Below are 13,122 nucleotides of genomic sequence, written 5' to 3'. Positions count from 1 at the left end.
ATTCTATGATTCTACTCACTGGAGTTTAGAAGAATGAGAGGGGATCTCATAGAAACATATAAAAACCTGATGGGACTGGACCGGCTAGGGGCGGGAAGAATGTTCCCGATGTTGGGGACGTCCAGAACTAGGGGTCACAGCTTAAGAATAAGGGGTAAGCCATCCAGGACTGAGATGAGGATGAAATTCTTCTCTCAGAGAGTTATAAACTTGTGGAATTCTCTACCACAGGAAGTTGTTGGGGCCAGTTCATTGGATATATCCAAGAGGGAGCTGGAGGTGGCCCTTGCGGCTAAAGGGAACAAGGGGTATGGAGAGAAAATAGGAGTGGGATGCTGAATTTACATGATCAGCCATGATCATAACGGATGATGGTGCAGGCTTGAAGGTCCAAATGGCCTACTCAGCGCCTATTTTCTATGTTTCTATGTGACCTGCATCTGGTTCACACACATCCACAGATCCATTAGCTGCAAGCCATTCATAGCTTTCTAGTAATGGTCTGTGATTGACAGCTTCTACAAACCATCTGCAGCTTTGATTCATTCATCTCCCTTCCCGGTTCAGTGGCCTGAGTGGTGAAACTCCAATGTTTACAAATGCTGACCACATCAAAGATAGGTGATCTGGCCAGTCTGGCATTGGCCTGTGATGCAGGAGTCTGAAATGGAGGACAGGCCAAACTATGGATACCTGCAGTTCCTGCACCCCTTTCATGGGATAATGACAGCTCGATGGCCTGCTTTACATCTAACGATGGCTTCACCAACAGCTTTCTTTGAGTGGCCGTGTTGTTTATTCCACAAACTAGCCTATCCCTCAACATTTCCATGGGAAACGGCCTGAACCCGGAGTACCGTGCTAGTCACCAAAGGCTGCCCAAAAGGTCAGTGACCGACTCACCCACTGGCTTCACAGCTGTTTTAAACCTATAATGTTGTATTATAACAGAGGGCTTCTGTTATAACAGAGGGCTTCAGATCATATTGTTCAGCTACTAGTGTAACCAGTTCATCGGATGAGTCTGGTGCAGTTGGGTAGGTGACACATTTCATATTTCCAAAAGGCAGGGCTTTAAGGCTGTCAGGAGAATCACTTTTTGACAGTCTTCCCCCAAGATACCATTCACCTGAAAGAGGTAGCTAATACGTTCTGCATATTGGCTCCAATCTTCCAGGCCTGTGCCAAAGGCTTCTAGCTTACCAAATAGCAGCATATTTAAACTTAATATCCCCACCTTCCTGTATGGTAATCGTCCAGGGTGGCTGGGCATTTCTACAGGTGAGTCTGGAATCTCCTTTGTTCTTGTCGCCAGTTTAATTACCAAGGAAGCCAGGGGTAGGAAACAAACGTTTATTTTAACTATTTACAATCAGGGCAGCACGGTGGCGCAGTGGGTTAGCACTGCAGCCTCACGGAGCCAAGGTCCCAGGTTCGATTCTGGCTCTGGGTCACTGTCTGTGTGGAGTTTGCACATTCTCCCCGTGTCTGTGTGGGTTTCACCCCCACAACCCAAAGATGTGCAAGCTAGGTGGATTGGCCATGCTAAATTGCCCCTTAATTGGAAAAAATGAATTGGGTACTCTAAAAATTAAAAAAAAAAACTATTTACAATCAGCTGTTCACAACAGTAACCATCCAAAATCACAGTCCCCCTTGGGTCAACCAACTGTCCTGCTTGAACCAGCTTTTATGTTAGTCCTGACAAGCCCCAGCTAGGTGCGCCACTGCCCCCTACCTGGGCAGCTCATACTTCACGAGCCCCATGGGGAGAGCGATAATGGTTTCCCCACGGATCTCGTGGGGATTAGAACAGTGGGTATTGCTGATCTTCCTTGTCCACAATGCGTTCTTAAAGTGCCATTTACCTTGGGAAGATCCACCTCCTTTTCAGTCCGAGGCTTCCCAATCCGTGGGAAACCAGAGCAGCACCAGTTCATTTCAAATTGCAGTGTCAATTGCAGTGTATGAAATGATTTAAGAATGTCAATAAACATCCCACCTCTCCTTGGTGGGAGATTCAGACGCTTTGAAATCTACAGGTGCAGAAAACGGTGGCTTGCACTTGCTTGTTGTTCAGGTTCTGTGTTATGTGAATTTCACTTTTCCAAACTGTTTCAGTTTTGGATGCAAATTCAGACGCAAAGTAAATAGGTCTAGTTCAGAAAATAATATTTTGGGATATCTGTCATTTGAGGTATGACATAGGGTAAGTGTAACATGCTTCCACTGAGAACCATCGATGGCTTCCTCGGTCTATAATAGACAAATTGATAGAGAGAGGTTGATTGATTGCTGTGTTTAGTCTCCATTGTCATTGTAGCAGCAATGACCAAGATGGTACAAGGTGAACTAGATGGACATTGGTATTTGTTCATCAAGCACTTCCTAAACCTCTGAGACCATAGGAAGTGAAAGTCAGGAAGAATGTCAACCAAATCTCATCTCCTTATTGTTAAACAAATGTTTAGCAAATTTATGCTGAGGGATATATGAATTTTTAATTTTATTTTATTTTGTATGTAAATTGAAGAGTTCTAAATACATTTTGTGAATGTTCTGTTCATCAAAATGAGAATAATAGTGCAAGGGAATGGAACACTTTCCGGTTCAAACACTATGATCCACAATTTGAGTGCTAGGTAGACCAATTTCTAGGTCCCAGCATCACTATTAAGTTCTCCCAGGTCTGATACTGCTTAGTTAGATATTCTTACAGCTTCAACCTCTAGAAATGTTTGTACTTGACTTGAAATGTTACCATTGGCCCATAACTTCCTGGTTGCCCAGCGTCACATTTAGGGGCACCCAGTGATGCACTGGGGCTTATCCAGCGATTGTCCAGAAGTGCTAATGTCTTCTGGACAATTGTGCTCAGCTGGAAACTGTCTGACAGAGGCAACTAAAATCGCTAAGTTCAGATAGTTTTACCAGTTTTACCCTGATAGGGACTCTGAAAGAGTTAGCGGAAAAAAGTCACTTCTAACTTGAGAGTAACAATTAAAAAAACCCAGATGCAGCCTCACATGGGATCCCACAAACACGACCCCCCCAGAGGACCCACCACAACCCCTGACTGACCCCCAGTCCGACCCGACCCTGCTGCAGCCGGGGGCTTGCTTCACTGCTCCTGTCTCACCAAGCCTGAGTGAGGAAGGTCTTTGGAATCCCAGCATGCGTAAGTCTGTTAAGGGCCATTGTTTCTCTCACTACACACATTGCCAGACCTTCTGAATATATCCATCACCTTCTGTTTATATCTTCGAAAAGCACAACATTCCAGTGCAGTAATTTGTATTAAATTAAGGCCTGTTTAGTCTCTGAGCCCATGCCCACTACTGATTTCCAAACTGATTTCATATAAAATCTTGAAAGCAAACAGACACGGGAGACCTTTATTTCATCATGGTGGACTGCATTGAAATCCATGGCCAGAATTTCACCAGCAGTGAGAAGGGGAACAGAGTGGCTTCCCATCACAAAGAGGTGAGAAGCAAATTTAGATATTCAAGTGCCCTATTAAGGGCCATTTTACCAGGCCATTGGCTGACACCCTGCACGGTGGGGAGGCTGCAAGCTGAATGCAGGCAATTTCCGATTGCGATCCCAGGAGAAATTGCTTTTGAAGTCAAAGACGGGGCCATGGGCAGTGAAGGAATCCCCTGCACCCCCACACTTGGCAGGCAAGTGGCTTAATGCATGGAGCATTCTCAATAAAGTGGATGAATTAATTGCCAAATAGATGTAAACAGGGCTGATATAGTCAGGATTATGGAGACATGGCTGCAGGGTGACCAGGGATGGGAACTGAACATCCAGGGGTATTCAGTATTTAGGAAGGACAGGCAAAAAGGGAAAGGCATTAGTGTTGCAATGCTAATTAAGGAGAAAATTAACGCAATAGTAAGGAAGGATATTATCTCTGACAATGTGGAATCCAATGTAGAGCTGAGAAACACCAAGGGACAAAAATTATTTGGGGCTGTATATGTTGAGAATACATTAAAAAGGAGGTTAGAGATGTTAAGGCGGCACGATGGGCAGTGGTTAGCACTGCTGCCTAAGGGCTGAGGACCCGAGTTCGGTCCCGGCACCGGGTCACTGTCCATGTGGAGTTTGCACATTCTCCCCTTGCCTGCGTTGGTGTCACCCCTACACCCCCAAAGATGTGCAGGCTAGGTGGATTAGCCATGCTAAATTGTCCCTTAATTGGAAAAAGATTATTGATTTAAAAAGAGATGCATGCGATAAAGGAGTATTTGTATTTATGGGTCATTTTAATCTGCTACAGGTTGGGCAAATCAAATTAGTGACAATGTTGTAGAGGAAGAAGCTTGTGGGAAACATAAAAACTGACTGTAAAAGTTTCTATAGGTATGTGAAGAGAAAAAGATTGGTGAAAACAAATAGAATCATAGAATTTACAGTGCAGAAGGAGGCCATTCGGTCCATTGAGTCTGCACCGGCTCTTGGAAAGAGCACCCTACCCAAGGTCAACACCTCCACCCTATCCCCATAACCCAGTAACCCCACCCAACACTAAGGGCAATTTTGGACACTAAGGGCAATTTATCATGGCCAATCCACCTAACCTGCACATCTTTGGACTGTGGGAGGAAACCGGAGCACCCGGAGGAAACCCACGCACACACGGGGAGGATTTGCAGACTCCGCACAGACAGTGACCCAAGCTGGAATCGAACCTGGGACCCTGGAGCTGTGAAGCATTTGTGCTATCCACAATGCTACCGTGCTGCCCCAATGTAGGTCCCTTACAGTCAGAAACAGGGGATTGTATAATGGGGAACAAAGAAATGGCTGACCAACTAAGTACATACCTTGATTCTGTCTTCACAAATGAGGACACAAATTACATACCATTTTGGACTGACGTGAGGAGAAATGTTTTCACGAGAGAGTGGTGAGCCTGTGGAATTTGCGACCACAGGAAGTAGTTGATGCCAAAACATGTATGTTTTCAATAAGCAGTTAGATATAGCACTTGGAGAAAAGGGGCTCAAAGGATATTGGAGGGAAAGCTATTGAGTTGGATGATCAGCTATGATCATAATGAATGGCAGAGCAGGCTTGATGGGAAGAATGGTCTCCTCCTTCTTCTATTTTCTATATTTCTATCTGGGTTATCAGAAAATTACATGTAGCATGTGCTTTAGTTTCTGATATATGTTGCTAAGTAACTACTAGAGAAGGTCAGAGGCTGGGAATTCTCTGGCTAGTCACTCGCCTCCTGAATCCCCAAAATCATCTACATGGCACAAGTCAGGAGTGTGATGGAATAATCTCCATTGCTTGAAGAGTACAGCTCCAACAACACTGAAGAAGTTGAATGTCATCCAGGACAAAGAGGTCCTCTTGATCAGCAGCCCATCCACCACCCTAAAAGTCTACTCCTCCAGCACTGGTGCAGTTTGGCTACAATGTGTACAATGTACAGGATGCACTGCAGTAACTCAGGCAGTACAATGGCACAGTGGTTAGCACTGCTGCCTCACAGCGCCAGGGATCCGGGTTCAATTCCGGCCTTGGAGTTTGCATGTTCTCCTTGTGTCTGTGTGTGTTCCCTCCGGGTCCACCCTGTTTCCTCCCAGAGTCCAAAGATGTGCAGGTTAGGCGGATTGGCCATGCTAAGTTTCCCCATGGTGTCCAAAGATGTGCAGGTTAGGTGGGGTTACAGGGATAGGGTGGGATAGTGGGCCGAGTGTGGGTGCTCTTTCAGAGGGTCGGTGTCAACTCAATGGGCCGAATGGCCTCCTTCTACACTGTAGGAATTCTATGGTCCATTCTAACTGGCCAAGGCTTCTTTGACAGCATCTCCAAAGCCGACCACCTCAAACAACAATGGAACAGGTGCATGGGAACATCATCACCTCCAGATACCCTCCAAGTCAAACCTATATTGGTGCTCATTCATCACTGCATCAGAGTCCTGGAAATACCTACCGCATGGATTGTGGCAGTTCAAGAAGGTGGTTCACCATCACTTTTTCAAGGTCTTTCTTTTTCAATATCTTTTTCATACGTTTTCACAGCATCGAAAGAAACAGGCCATTTGATCCAAGAGATATATCAATCTTCACGCTTCACATGAACCTTCTTTCAATTAAATTCATCTTACCCTATCAATATTTCTTTCTCCCACATGTGTTTACTCAGCTTTCCCTTAATTGCATAGATGCAAATTACCTCAGCCAATTCATCTTCTAGCTCCATCATTTTCTGAGCAAAGAAATTACCCTTGAGTTTCCTGTTGTATTTATCAGTGATTATTTATATTTAAGATCCCTATTTCTCGTCTCCCAGTCAAGTGGAAATATCATCTTGAAATCTAACCAATCTAACCCTTTCATAATTTTATAGACCTCTATCAGGTAACACTTCAGCCTTCTCTTTTCTAAACACCAGAAACCCAGTTTATGCAACTTTTCCTGATAGGCCCAGGGAAAGATTTAACAATGCTTCCCGACTAACGAGCGAGTGAGACCGCAGCCCATATTTAACGACACAGCGATGAAAGTGATACCCCACTAGCTTCACGGCGGTATTGGCTGTCCCGCCAGCTGATTCATAGGAAAACGGTCCGACAGCTGCCAGCTAACAATGGGGAGCTGCTCATAAATACTCCCTCCGATCTCACTCCCAGCAGGCAGAGAGGTTGGGCCATAACAGGCAGGAAAGGGCGGTGGGGTTCTGGATATCACAGTCCTCACCCACTCTGAGGAACAGGCTCTGGAGATTGCGGGATTGGCCGAGGGGGGAGGAAGGGGGGGGAATAGGTGGGAGGGAGGGTGGTGGGGGTGGCCAATAGGAGGAGGGGATGGGGATGGGGAAGGAAGTGATCTAACAGACAATGCCTCGTCTGATGAGAAGCGGGTGAGGATGAGGCCTTCAGGCATGCTGGACCCTTGCGGTCACCTGTTATCCATTCTCTGGCTGTCGCTGGTGTGCCACTCTCGGATCCTCTTCTGCCTGATGGGCGGCCGGATCTGTAGGGTATACGGTGGCCCACTGCACATGATGCTAATGCCTTCTCCGGCGTCTGGCCACCTGGGCTGCCACCACCACTGTGAGGGCTACTGCTGTGAGGTGAACAACACCGTCCATCTCGATTTCTGTAAGAATTAGAGAAGAAGAGAGACCAACAATCATTTAGGGCTTCCACCCCAGGACCCTCATATCACCCGGGCCTCCCCCCACACTTGCCTGCTCCGCCTTCTCTGAGTGCCAGTCGCTGAACCAGTTGTACTGGAGGACTCCAGTCTGCACACTCACCCCCGGCAACAGCAGAAGCCCCGAGACCCCAGTTCTCAGACACCTACCGGGAACATAAGGGGGACATGGGCTGGTTTAGCTCAGTGGGCTAGACAGCTGGTTTGTGATGCAGAACAAAGCCAGCAGCGCAGGTTCAATTCCCGCACCAGCTTACACGAACACGTGCTGGAATTTGGCGACTAGGGGCTTTTCACAGTAACTTCATACTTGTGACAATAAAAGGTTATTATTACTGGGCAGCATGGTAGCACAAGTGGATACCACTGTGGCTTCACAGCGCCAGGGTCCCAGGTTCGGTTCCCCACTGGGTCACTGTCTGTGCGGAGTCTGCACGTTCTCCCCGTGTCTGCGTGGGTTTCCTCCGGGTGCTCCGGTTTCCTCCCACAGTCCAAAGACGTGCAGGTTAGGTGGATTGGCCATGATAAATTGCCCTTAGTGACCAAAAAGGTTAGGAGGGGTTATTGGGTTACGGGGATAGGGTGGAAGTGAGGGCTTAAGTGGGTCGGTGCAGACTCGATGGGTCGAATGGCCTCCTTCTGGACTGTATGTTCTATGACTGAGCTCAGGTGCCCTCCCTTAATCCACACACTCACCTTCTGGTTGCGGGGATATCCCCAGTGCTGAAGCCCAGCTCCGGAGTGTTTGATTGTTGGCTGCTGCCTCTGTAGTGTTGATGCCTCCAGGGTTCCGGCAAAGTGTCCAGGCCTCACAGTCTGATTGGAATACTGGGCAATAACACAAGTCAACGGTAACAAAGATTTGAAAATCAACTACGCAACATTCCACATATTACACAAACCTTTAATCAGCAAGGAAAAGTTACCGTGCCAGATTGGTACCAATACAAAGCTATATCAGCTCATTTTCACAAAAATACAACACACAGTTTCACCCCTCGCAAGTTCCTCCGCTGAGAATGTATTATCATGTCCAGAACATTGTAGAAATGATCTGTCCATCAATGTGTGACTTATTCTACCAATCAGCGCCATTCTTTATCCAGGATCAGCATCTGTGCAGGCCCTCCCTCACAGCCCAATCTCTCCGGAACCAAATCCTGGCATCCACATATTCCACTGGTGCTCAAGGTGCAGTTGAACATCCTTGACTTCCAGGGTGTTTGACCCGCAGTGATATATCGGTTACATGCAGCACTCACCACGCCAGCAACAAAAGCATCAGCAATCTGTATAAGCATTTCTTCAGATAAGTCCCCAAGGCCTGATGGGATCTACTCCAGAATGCTGAAGGAGGCTAGAGAAGAGATTGCTGAGGCCTTGACAGAAATCTTTAGATCCTCACCGTCTTCAGGTGATGTCCCGGAGGACTGGAGATTAGCCCATGTTGTTCCTTTGTTTAAGAAGGGTAGCAAGGATAATCCAGGGAACTACAGGCCGGTGAGCCTTACGCCAGTGGCAGGGAAATTACCGGAGAGAATTCTTCGATACAGGATCTACTCCCATTTGGAAGCAAATGGACGTATTAGCGAGAGGCAGCATGGTTTTGTCAAGGGGAGGTCGTGTCTCACTAACTTGATAGAGTTTTTCGAGGAGGTCACAAAGATGATTGATGTAGGTAGGGCAGTGGATGTTGCCTATATGGACTTCAGTAAGGCCTTTGACAAGGTCCCTCATGGTAGACTGGTACAGAAGGTGAAGTCACACAGGATCAGAGGTGAGCTGGCAAGATGGATACAGAACTGGCTAGGTCATAGAAGGCAGAGAGTAGAATTGGAAGGGTGCTTTTCTGATTCGAGGGCTGTGACTAGTGGTGTTCCACAGGGATCAGTGTTGGGATCTTTGCTGTTCGGAGTATATATAAATGATTTGGAGAAAAATGTAACTGGTCTGATTAGTAAGTTGCACATGACACAAAGGGTGGAATTTTGGATAGCGATGAGGACTGTCAGAGGATACAGCAGGATTTAGATTGTTTGGAGACTTGGGCGGAGAGATGGCAAATGAAGTTTAATCCGGACAAATGTGAAGTAATGCATTTTGGAAGGTCTAATGCAGGTAGGGAATATACAGTGAATGGTAGAACCCTCAAGAGTATTGGCAGTCAGAGAGATCTAGGTGTACAGGTCCACAGGTCACTGAAAGGAGTAACGCAGGTAGAGAAGGTAGTCAAGAAGGCATACGGCATGCTTGCCTTCATTGGCCGAGACATTGAGTATAAGAATTGGCAAGTCATGTTGCAGCTGGAGTATAGTGTTCAATTCTGGTCATCACACTACCAGAAGGATGTGGAGGCTTTAGAGAGGGTGCAGAAGAGATTGACCAGGATGTTGCCTGGTATGGAGGGCATTAGCTATGCGGAGCGGTTGAATAAACTCGGTTTGTTCTCACTGGAATGACGGAGGTTGAGCGGCGACCTGATAGAGGTCTACAAAATTATGAGGGGCACAGACAGAGTGGATAGTCAGAGGCTTTTCCCCAGGGTAGAGGGGTTAGTTACTAGGGGGCATAGGTTTAAGGTGCAAGGGACAAGGTTTAGAGTAGATGTACGAGGCAAGTTTTTTACACAGAGGGTAGTGGGTGCCTGGAACTCGCTGCTGGAGGAGGTGGTGGAAGCAGGAACGATATTGACGTTTAAGGGGCATCTTGACAAATACATGAATAGGATGGGAATAGAGGGATACGGACCCAGGAAATGTAGAAGATTTTAGATGGGCAGCATGATCGGCACAGGCTTGGAAGGCCGAAGGGCCTGTTCCTGTGCTGTACTTTTCTTTGTTCTTTGTTCTCTTTGTTCTTTGTTAAATGGTGTCATCAGGTGGCCCATTTGGATCAGTGTCGTGCACCAGGTTTTGCGGCACCTTCTGGACTCATACATCCCCCTGAGCCCAGTGTTCCAGGACACAGGTATATTAGAAAAAATTGTCCTTCTTCCCGGCTATAGGAAAGGAAGGAATCAGTAACAGCAGCCTCCAGGCATCTGCAGCCACCAGCAGGAGCAGCAGCAAACACAACCAGGAGCCAGAGGCTGCTCAGAGTCAAACGGAGTGAAAGTGACTGCCAGCAAATAATCACGAATAGGGCTCAGTCCTGGAAGTATTTGATTGGACAGACAGGCAGCAGCTGTAGTTGCCCCAGTTATGAATATGCACAATATTGGCCTGTCGGCCTTGCAGACAATGATTCCCTCATCCCCCCCAACATAGGCATGACCCCTGACCTATGGCACCCAGACCCTGCCCAGGCTCATCCCCCACTGAGGGCACCTCTCCCCCTCCCACACCCCAGCACTGGAGCAGCAGCTGGGCTGCATTCCTGGGGATTAAAAATGGCTACTCAATACTTTAGCTCCCCTCAGCAGTTATTCCGCGAGCTTCCCATTTTTAAATAGGAATGTTAAACTGCGCCTGAGCAACCTCTCGCTGGGGGGACGTTTAGTTCCTAGGAGGCTGTCAGATTGGGCTTCCATTTCCATTGAGATGGAGATTGCTCTGAATTGATCTCAATTAGGAGTGGAATGGTGGCGCAGTGGTTAGCACTGCTGCCTACGTCGCTGAGGACCCTGATTCGATCCCGGCCTTGGGTCACTGTCCGTGTGGAGTTTGCACATTCTCCCCATGTCTGCGTGGGTTTCGCCCCCACAACCCAAAGATGTGCAGGTTAGGTGGATTGGCCATGATAAATTGCCTCTTAATTGCAAAAAAATAATATTTGTGTACTCTAAATTCATAAAAATAAAATAAAAAATTGGTCTCAATTGGCGTCTCGCCATGTCAGGACAGTATCCGGAGCCTGCCAGCGGGAGCGGGAGCAGGCCAGTTAGATCACAAACCAATTTGCGCCTGGCACGGTTCCTGATTTCGACCTATCTCACAATTTAACCGGTGCATATCTGCCGTAACGTGGCTGTTAAATCATGCCCTAATCTCTTAATTCTGTAACCATTCTAATAATTATTTTTGGGCCGTCTTCAAACCTTCTATATAGTCACAGCCTCTGGATTTGGACTGCCCTATGGATAGACAAGGGATGGGCAACAAATGCTCACCTTGCGCTCAATGTCCATATCTCCAGAATTCATATAAAAATATCAAGGCTTGACTCCGTGCCGGGAGAACAATGTCAGAAAATTACCTCCTATAGATTGAGTACTCATTGTTATTCCATAATAGTCTAATGTGTGTGGATGGGCGGGAAGGGAGAGACAATTAGATTTGTTTCATATGTACAATATTAGTTTAATGCCAGCTGAGTATTCTGCCCAATTCTGGGCATATATTTGGAACACTTGAAGGCTTCGGAGAGGGTGTGGAAGAGATTTACGCCAATGATACATGGATGAGGGATCACAGGTGTGAGCATAGACTGAAGAAACTGGAGTTCATAGAATTTACAGTGCAGAAGCAGGCCATTCGGCCCATCAGATCTGCACTGTGCCCTGGAAAGAGCGCCCTACTTAAACCCATGCCTACCCCCTATCCCCGTAGCCCATTAACCCCACCTAGCCTATTGGATACCAAGGAGAAATTTAGCATGGCCATTCCACCTAACCTGCACATCTTTGGACTGTGGGAGGAAACCGGAGCACCCAGAGGAAACCCACGCAGCCACGGTGCAAACTCCACACAGACAGTGCAAACTCCACACAGACAGTCACCCAAGACTCGAATTAAACCCAGGCCCTTGGAGCTGTGAGGCAGCAGTGCTAACATAGAACATAGAACATAGAACGATACAGCGCAGTACAGGCCCTTCGGCCCACGATGTTGCACCGACATGGGAAGTCAAAAACTAAAGGCCATCTAACCTACACTATGCCATTATCATCCATATGCTTTTCCAATAAACTTTTAAATGCCCTCAATGTTGGCGAGTTCACTACTGTTGCAGGTAGGGCATTCCACGGCCTCACCACTCTTTGCGAAAAAAACCTACCTCTGACCTCTGTCCTATATCTATTACCCCTCAATTTAAAGCTATGTCCCCTCGTACTAGCCACCTCCATCCGCGGGAGAAGACTCTCACTGTCCACCCTATCTAACCCTCTGATCATTTTGTATGCCTCTATTAAGTCACCTCTTAACCTTCTTCTCTCTAACGAAAACAACCTCAAGTCCATCAGCCTTTCCTCATAAGATTTTCCCTCCATACCAGGCAACATCCTGGTAAATCTCCTCTGTACCCGTTCCAGAGCTTCCACGTCCTTCCTATAATGAGGCGACCAGAACTGTACGTAATACTCCAAATGCGGCCGTACCAGAGTTTTGTACATATGCCACTCAAAGTAAACAGTAAACAGAAGAACTGTTTCCAGTCGACTGAAGTGTTGATAACCAAAGGACATAGACTTAAGGTGAGTGACAAAAGAATCAGAGACGACATGAGGGAAAACTTTGTTATACAATTGTTCAGGGTTTGGAATGTACTGCCTGATGGGGTGGTGAATACAGATGCAGCAAAGGAAAACTGGATAAATACTTGAACAAGAAAAGAATTGCAGGGGTATGGAGAATGAGCAGGGCAGTGGGACCAACTGAGTTGGGCTTTGAAAAAACCGGTGCAAACATGATGGGCCAAATGGCCTCCTTCTGTTTTATACTAGTCTATATCTTTTGAAATACACCAACCAGGATGATGGGCTTGAAGATCAGCCCTCAAACTATAGGTTGGCGAGGATTGGAACTTTCTGGTGACAGAAATGAAAACACCAGACAAATAAATTTTGCAGAGCAAAAACAATCCTTTCAAAAGTGAAAACTTTGCCAGAAATTCAGATTGGCAAATGAAATGTGAACGAGAGCATGAAATATGCATCTATTCAAAATTATTGGCAGAATTAGAAATTCTTACAATAAAAAAGAGGAGACTAAGTTCT

This window comes from Scyliorhinus canicula, chromosome 6 (assembly GCF_902713615.1).
Source record: "Scyliorhinus canicula chromosome 6, sScyCan1.1, whole genome shotgun sequence".
In the NCBI taxonomy this organism is placed as follows: domain Eukaryota; kingdom Metazoa; phylum Chordata; class Chondrichthyes; order Carcharhiniformes; family Scyliorhinidae; genus Scyliorhinus; species Scyliorhinus canicula.
Note: the sequence above shows the minus strand (reverse complement) of the source record.